Below are 8,636 nucleotides of genomic sequence, written 5' to 3' on the forward strand. Positions count from 1 at the left end.
GCTGCCCTACAATCAGAATAACGTATTGTACTACAGTTTCTCGAAAGGAAATAAAAGGTGAAACGTCTCCAAGGTGACTTCGGTGTGGTCTGCAGTTGATCATCCCCACAGATTTCACGTCCTTGGCGCACGGCCGCTCCAACTATCATAGTCCCCGTATAATCCCTGAGAGTCGGACAATCTTGCTCGCCGACAAACCCTACACCAATTATTATTCCTTATATCCTTCCGCATTATCCGAAGTTATATCAAGCTGTAACCGCAAGCAAACCGGGCACGCTACTGGGCTTGATCCCGTGGCAACCAGAGTGAGAAGAAAGCAGTCTGCGGAAGGGCGGTTGCAGCAATGTCCCTGTACAGTCACAATCGAGAACTTACCTTCAGCTGCTTTCTTAACCCTGCTTAGCACTGCGATGTGTCTTCTGCCTGTGATCTGAAATCGAACTGGCAACCGTAGTCTATCCCGGAAACAATAAATTACCTTTTCATATTCTTCAGCGAGTGCATCTCACCTATTTTCAAATAACACAGAAATGTTGTTTGTCGTCTTTGGCATTGACTAGTTCTGGCATCAAAGCTTCGTTCTCTGTTATTTGCTATTGGTGTACCCAGCGTACAAACTACTCTGTTATATTTTCTGGTTATTAACTACCTCACACTATCACTTACAGCGGTTAATTACGAGTTGCAGGGCTTAATTACGCGTGCACTTGATTGTACCGGAACTTCCGCCGCTTATCGGAAGAAGTAACCGCTGCGACCGAAAATAGTTAAACGAACACCACGAAACGTTAAAACTGTTGTAATATATAATTGATATCCTGATAATGAGTTTAATTACGAGTTACAGGGCTCTATTACTTGCTCATTTGATTACCATACTGCACACCTGGAATTAGCGAAAAAGCGATTTCCAGGAAAATACAGTAACAGCAACTGGAGAATTATCATAAACCGTTGATAAACGATAATGACAGATAAGCATAAAGCTAATAATGAATAGTCTAAGGTGGGCCGATCCCGGAGGTACTGCAATACCGGGCCAACCCGTGACAGAGGTGGAGCAAGTTCCTAGCACTCCGTCATTTTCCAAAAATCAGTTTAATATTCTGGTCCTGCACATCACCACCTCTCAACCCTCTACACAGTTTTGAGGACTCTCATATTTTCACACATTACATTGGCACTGATAGTTGGAGCATGGCAAAACACAGAGAAGTGCACATCCACATCGTGCGCACCGTCAGGGTCGACTCGGCCTTCGGCGTATTGTCTGACCCCTGTTACATGCTCGACGTAGATGTCCCTACTCCAGCGAATAGCGGCTGTGCACATTAGGCGCCGCATCAGATGGCAGTAGCGGCGCCCAAGGCGCAACTTGCTAATAAGCCGCTCATTCGCCGGGTCCCATCCACCCAGCGCCCCTACGAGGAATGCATCTACGACCACATCGTAGCCCTGCTGACGCAGGTGGATCGCAATGTGCTCATATTTGACCCTCTTACCATTCCGTGCAGCTTCAAATGCGCCATACCGATTTTCAAACGGCGTAGCCACATCGATAATCGCGGCGGTCTTCTCCGCCTCGTTAAGAATAAAGAGGTCGGACCGAAGACCGTCGTTGAAGCCTGGCACGGTCTGATTCACGCGGACCGTGGTCCCGCTCGAAGGCTTGAGCGCCTTGACAAGCCGACCAAGGACCGCGTTGTGATGGCGGCGAAGTGCGGCTTACAGTGGTTCAGGACGCTGTGTAGTCTGGTCGATGTTAACCACGTTTCAGAGGTCATACTGCCTCCGTCATCAGGGCGATCATTTACTGGGGGCAGGCTACTCCATTCATGGTCCGGCTCCTATAAACCTAGCCCCACCCACCCAAGTGGCACATTCAACACCCTGATGATGGAGGCAGTATGACCTCTGAAATGCTGGTAAACATCGACCAGACTACACAGAAGACAGAAATCTTCATATTCACCGCTGTGAAAACCTCAATTCATACAGAACAGTAGTATGTTTGCCATCTGCTATTTGTTAAATTACTGCTCCAACATGTCTTACTTACATACATGCATGCATGCTGTTGGACCACATTTACAGAACCAATTGTTACCCGCAATCCCAACGCAGTTAAAGCAATATGCCTAACAGCTTCCCCGTGTCTCCTCATACACTGCACCATAACTGTTATGTGGAGTTTGATGGAATCTGGCATAGAAAGTTTCAACAAAAGTTACCTACAATTTGCAATTACAGTTGCAATAGAAAAACAGTAACACACTTAAAATGAAGACTTACTGTATGAGCAATCTCATATATATTGGTGACACACACTGATGTGGCCAGTGTTAAATAATTCCATGTAACCAAGTAGCACCCAACACACACTTACATTAATTATATAGATGTTAAGCATCAGAATAAAGAGCTTCTGTAAAATTTATTCAAGTCTCGTGGGCGTAAATAAGTTCCATGCTGTCTTCTACTGAAGGCAACAATTGAAACACACAAGATCACATGAACATAACCTAAAAAGTTTATATTGCTTGGCCCCTCATCAGGCTCATGTTTCCACCCCTACATCAAGTAATCTACAGCACCATACTTCATATACATTCTTTTCATCTACACCTGCATGTTCACATTATTTTACACAGAAGCACAATATCTGACCTGCAGTTTAATTTGGTTTGATGAGATCTTGTGCTCCTTAATAAAGTCTCTTAGGTTTCCTATAACTCTCACAAATATAATTTGTGCAGGTAAGAAGGAAAAAGAATCTCTGAGATTCCCACGGCAGTGGAGATATTGTCGCTGGTCTTCTGGTTCATAATGGCACATCACATGGTCCAAAATCATGATCTCCACCTTCAGCCCTGAACATGGAGACAGTATGTTTTTCCATCTACTGACAGGCCCTTCGCTGTGCTTGATGAGACACTGTGTAGTTACAAAAATTAAACAAATTTTTCAGTGCAATGGTATTATTCCTTACAGAAGTTAATTTTTACAAGTGAAAATGTACACGTGGAAACTGTAATTCCTTATTTCTTAACTAGCATCAGCACTTTCTTTCCGGTTCTCACTATAGGTTTCTAAAGTAGGAGACTTTGTAATGCTAATATTCTCTCCTCCAGCTTTCACCAACAGCATCTGAAGTCGAGATACAAAAGGAAATTCTGGAATCAAAGTGAATAAACCACAAAATACATGTACTTCATCATAAATATGTAACTGAAACTGTGTAAGAGCTATTTTTGAATGTCTTCTCACAAAAGGTTCTACACTCAAGAACAATATACAGCGTATCTGTAAATCACCTGCACACTCTTCTTTAAGTGTCTCATGACAATTGACTCCTATCCCACTTTCAGAGAACAGTTCTCCACTATGCTGCAAAACTTGTATTAAATATTAAATCATTATTAATATGCAAATAATTTCTATACACTGACAACACAAATTACTCCTAATATTATCGTTTACCCACAGGAAAACCATTCTTATTTATGTAGTTCATATGACCAGCCACTGATGGGATGGCTAAAGGGATTATATTCATGAGTGCTACTTGCTGATGTGGTGGTTCGGAGAGAGCAGGACAATTTCTACTGTTCTTATGTGCGTTCTTCTTCAGAGCTCAAACATTCTACACAACACTCAAAACTGCTACCTACCATTTAACCTATACCTCAGCTCCCTAAAGGATACATTTAGAAAGGAGAGAAAACACGAAAAATATATGTACATGTATCAAGTTATGATTTTGACAACAAACCAACTGCAGAATTAAAGTTTATGGATCCAGGTTTTCAGTCTTTGCCATCAATGATGTCTTGCTTAATTTCACAAACATAACAAAATTATCTCCTTAGAAAGCTGAGATTTATTTTAAAAAGCCGGTTGAGCTTTGAGGTTCCAGGTTAGACTGCAAGAATGGAATATTCTACAAAAAATTACCTAAGGAGCTTATGCTTCTAGGCATCACACACACCTGGAAAAATTTTTCTCTATGTATCATGATTCAATATTTTTCAGTGAATATATGACAGAGTTCGGTCTAAAACACAAACTGGACAAATGACATCTATTCATATTTTCCCCAGGTCTAAGTTTAGTGCTTCTGCATAGTGGAAGGACTTTTCTGTCTATCCCATTCACATCTGCTATTCCTGTAAAATACTGCAATTGCATACAACAAAGCAGTGCTTATTTATTCACTACGATAACACTCACTGAATATCTGTAGCACCATTACAGTTACAGAACCTAATCTTAGGATGCAGCTACGCTATACGAGATACTGCTGCTCCTTGTATAAGACAGGAATTTGTAGTTCAGCAATGCCACATTTTACAAAATCTAGTTACTAAAAGAAAAACAGTGATAAAATTCACAATTAAACTTCATACACTACCTAATACAACATTTTAGTTGTAGCATGCTACAAAGGACCAGGTTTGTTACACAGCAGCCCTGAGGATGACAGCAGAGATTCCTCTCGAAACGTTGGCAGAAGATATGGTTTATTAACCATTCAGCAACCTGACACGGCTTGTAACCCGAGAGTCTTTCAGCAAAGGGTAACTAGATTGCACAAGGAATAATATCCTGCATGCACACACACGCACAGAGACAGGGACCAGGAACAGTAGTCCAATGATAAAAGAATTCTACATTGTACATTGTAAACTAATAGCAAAATCTGATAAAATAAAAATGGAACACAGCAAGAAGGGAGACAGGGAAACTACATCTGATCAAACAGATGTCCTCTGTTCTTATAAATAATGAAAAAGTTTCTGATCATTTCAGTAGGCATATTTTCTTCAATAACATACATTGCATCAGTATAATTGCAGTGAAAATCATTAATCACACATTTCAAACCTATTGACATGTTATATACAGAGCTTTTGAGACATATGCACGTACCTATAAAATGATGGCTTCTTCCACTGCCATCAGCTTTCACTTTGTTTCCTTCTGCCCAACTGCTTGTTGCTTCTGTCCTTCTCTATTCTTCACCTTTCTCAAAAATATTTCGCCTAACCATCTGTACACCATGTTGGTGCTTCTCAGGAATTCTATCTCTCTCTCTTGTAAGTTCTATCAATATGCTTCAAGTCGTTTATTTAACGAAATGTCATCATATTATGCTTTTTCAACAAACATTATGCTTTATTTCGGTGGATAAAAATAATATCAACTGGAAATTTATAAAATGTGGTTCATTATAGGTTATATTTAATCTTTAGAACGATATTTCAGAAGATGTCCTGCGACTCAAATGTAGTAGCGATGTTTCAAATAGCGCCTAAAACACGATAAGTGCATACTTACCTGGCGTAGGGGTTACCGTGATCCAGAAGGCGGTTCCCCCAGGGTGAGACCCTTCCATTGCACTTAGGTTGGGTTGACCCCTGCGATTGCCCCAAATGTGGGTAACTCGGGCGCGTAATTTTTGGTAGTCGGGACTGCGTTCGCGCCGTCCCGGTACTTTCTATTGTCATGTTGTTTTATTTATTATTTCTAAGATTCATGCAACCTGTGCTTTGTAATACGGCATCAGGAAAGTTTGCAGTTGAATGGAGGACACAGCCATTAGCATGTGCTTAAGATAACTTATTGGGTAAAGATATAAATAGTTTTACTAGTTGCTAGTAGAAACGTTGGTCTAGAAATAAATCCCGAAAAAAACTAAGTTCATGTTAGTACCTCATCAGCAGATAGGTGGCAAAATCATATTAGGGTGGCTAATAAATTCCTTGAAAATGTGACAAAGTTAAAATATTTGAGAACAACAAAAACAAATCAAAATAATATTCACAAGGAAATTAGGAGAATTCTGGAAATGCTTGCTACTTCTCAGTTCAAAATATTGTCTTCCTACTCCCTAATGATGAGCTTAAAAATTGTAATTTCCCCCCCCCCCCCCAATATTGTCAGGGTGATTAAGGCAAGAAGAATGAGATCTGCGGGACATGTAGTGCCCATTGATGGGGCAAGAGGTGTGCACTGGGTATTAGTCAGGAAGCTTGAAGGGAAGAGACCGATGGGGAGACCTAGACGTAGATGGAAGGATAATGTGGGACATAGGAGTTGAAGGTGATTGGATTTTGTTGGCCCAGGACAGGGACCAGTGGAGGGCTATGGTTAATTCGCTGATGAACCTTCGTGTTCCCTAAGCCATCTAGTAAGTTACTTAGTTTAAAATGTCAGCATACGCATAAGGCACAAATTAAAAAACCAATAAGTAACATTTTGACAGAATTTACTTGTAAAAGTTATGGGTGGAAGTAGATGGAATCACAATGTCTCAGCCATAATGCACAGATCTGAACATATTAAAGTAGGAACTCACACATGAAAATACCTGTTCTTACACCAGTATGAGTATTACATTTGGGAGGAAATGCATTGCATACGACAGGCATGCTTCACAATCAAAAACCACATGCCTAGTTCCAATTACATTACTCTTCTTATGTGTATTAGTCATTTAGTTTATTTCTGTAATATAATCATTCCCCTAAGAGTGAATCCTTCACTGTTCCCATGTCATATTTCTTTGAATGTTTCTAAAATGCAATGTCTTAGGTTTATACAATAAATTAATACAGACAGATACAAATATGAAGATGGCTGTCTTCTGGTTTGTAGCTCCATGTAGTCTGGTAAAAGTTTCCCAATATTTCATGGGTACTTGGTGCCAACATCTTGTGAGCTGTCAGTATGGGGCGATCAGCTAAGAGAGAAACATCAACGTGGAAGTGGAAAGAAATTCCATTACCTCCACACTTATAGGTACATATGGTACCAAGATTTAACTTCAAGAGTAGCAATAATACTGGAAGGTAAAGTGTACCGAGGAGGATACAACAGAGTATAGTAGTATTCATAGTAGGGATAAAGACATAATTACAGCAGGCCATCCATGTCAGTGTTTTAGAGATGAGTACCGCAGCTCCAAGCCGCTCTGAATCTTTTCCTGGCTGTGCCAAATCTAGTACAGCCTAGGTACTATGGAGTGCAAGCTCACAAGACATCTGGCAACTACTAAGTCGGTAAATTTCTAAAAAAAACTATTGGTTCTACAACCCAGAAGATAGCCACCTTCACACTCACTGCATTATCAGACTTCATTTCATCATTTACTCGCGCGCTCCGCAATTTCATTCCTGAAGCATCAAGCAAGGCACTGACAGATGCAAATTAACAAGGATGGTGTAGTCTTCTGGTATAACAATTTCTCACCCTGACGGTAACTCAAGAATTGCATAACATTTTAACTCTTACTAATAAGAAACAAACATGAGCATTAGTCTCATCTCTGTTCAAAACTTTTCAGCACTTCCAGGAGAAAGGAAAATCAGGACAACAAATCGACTGATGAGGAAGTAAGGCTGTCATCTTTAATTCACTTTACTGAACATATCACAAACACATAAAATTATAAATTACTCCTGTATTTTTTATTAGAAGAAAGCATGATGAGGTGTGAAGCAGAACAAAAGAGGAGGGCATGACAAAGACATATTCAATTCAATTCTTTATTATTTGTGTGCTGTATCAACAGCCTGATGGCCAATTACAGATACAGCACAGAGATAAACTCACAAACACAATAAAACATAAAAGGTAAAACAAGCAATATATAAAATAAATTGATACAAAAAAACACAAAAAATTACTACTAACTATATTAGGATATTTGTAAAAATAACATGAATCAATTAAATAAATTATACTATTATAAAAAGTGAAGAAGTGTAACAATTTTCGTCTCGAATATGTCCAAATCCCTGCAGACAACATTAGCAGCTGATGCGCATCTAGCAGAAGGACTGTTTTTGATCAAAGGGCTAAAACTGAACACAGAAAAATCTCTCAGATTCCGAGCAGGAATGCGCAGACCGACAGCTTCCAGAAGGGAAGAACAGCATTTAAAACCGCGGTTAACCTGTGCAAGGAACAGTGCATCACTAGAATGCCTTCTCTTACGCAGGGTCTGGAGTTTTAAAAACTCTTAACGCATCAGCGTAGCTGTAATGCACTTGGGGGAGGAACGATAGTAGCAAAGGGCTGCAAACTTCTGCTGGATACGTTCCAGTTTGTTGGCATCAATAGTCGTAATAGAATTTCAAACGACCGAGGCGTACTCAAGCTTGGATCTAACTAAGGTTACATATAACATATACAGGCAATCGAGAGAAGAGAACGAAAAGGTTAATGTGCGAACAAGACCCAGCAACTTAATACAATGTGAAAATATGTGGTCAACATGGTTGTGAAATCGGAGCTTGGAGTCAATAAATTTTCCCAGGTCTTTAATGGTATCGGAACGTGTTATGGAGGACTGAAAAAGTTTGTAATCAAAGATCAAAGAAGTGGTTTTCCTGGAGAAGGAAATTACTGTAGTTTTACTAATATTGAGTTTCATGAAGTTAGCAGTGCACCAACCTTGTACCGAGTCAATGTCAGTTTGAAGTTCATTGCAGTTGTTGGGAGATTTAATGGCACGAAAAATTTTGATATCATCAGCAAAAAGAAGGCATTTAGAATGATTAATTACTTGGCATATATCATCAATAAACAAATTGAAAAGTAGAGGACCCAAAACAGATCCCTGTGGAACA

At 39.9% G+C, this 8,636-nt stretch overlaps 1 non-coding gene and 1 pseudogene across 1 annotated transcript; one reads left to right on the forward strand and one right to left on the reverse strand.

Moving 5' to 3' along the window:
* Nucleotides 1-1,004: 1,004 nt before the first annotated feature.
* LOC147872168 (U2 spliceosomal RNA) lies at nucleotides 1,005-1,152 on the reverse strand (annotated as a pseudogene).
* A 4,180-nt stretch (nucleotides 1,153-5,332) lies between these two features.
* Nucleotides 5,333-5,495, forward strand: LOC147872169 (U1 spliceosomal RNA). The gene has a single exon (XR_015537985.1). It is a non-coding gene; the product is annotated as a U1 spliceosomal RNA (small nuclear RNA).
* The last annotated feature ends 3,141 nt before the right edge of the window (nucleotides 5,496-8,636 follow it).

Source organism: Zootermopsis nevadensis, unplaced genomic scaffold (genome assembly GCF_977971745.1).
Source record: "Zootermopsis nevadensis isolate Lab colony 2312 unplaced genomic scaffold, Znev_1.0 Znev_ptg000030l, whole genome shotgun sequence".
NCBI lineage: Eukaryota > Metazoa > Arthropoda > Insecta > Blattodea > Termopsidae > Zootermopsis > Zootermopsis nevadensis.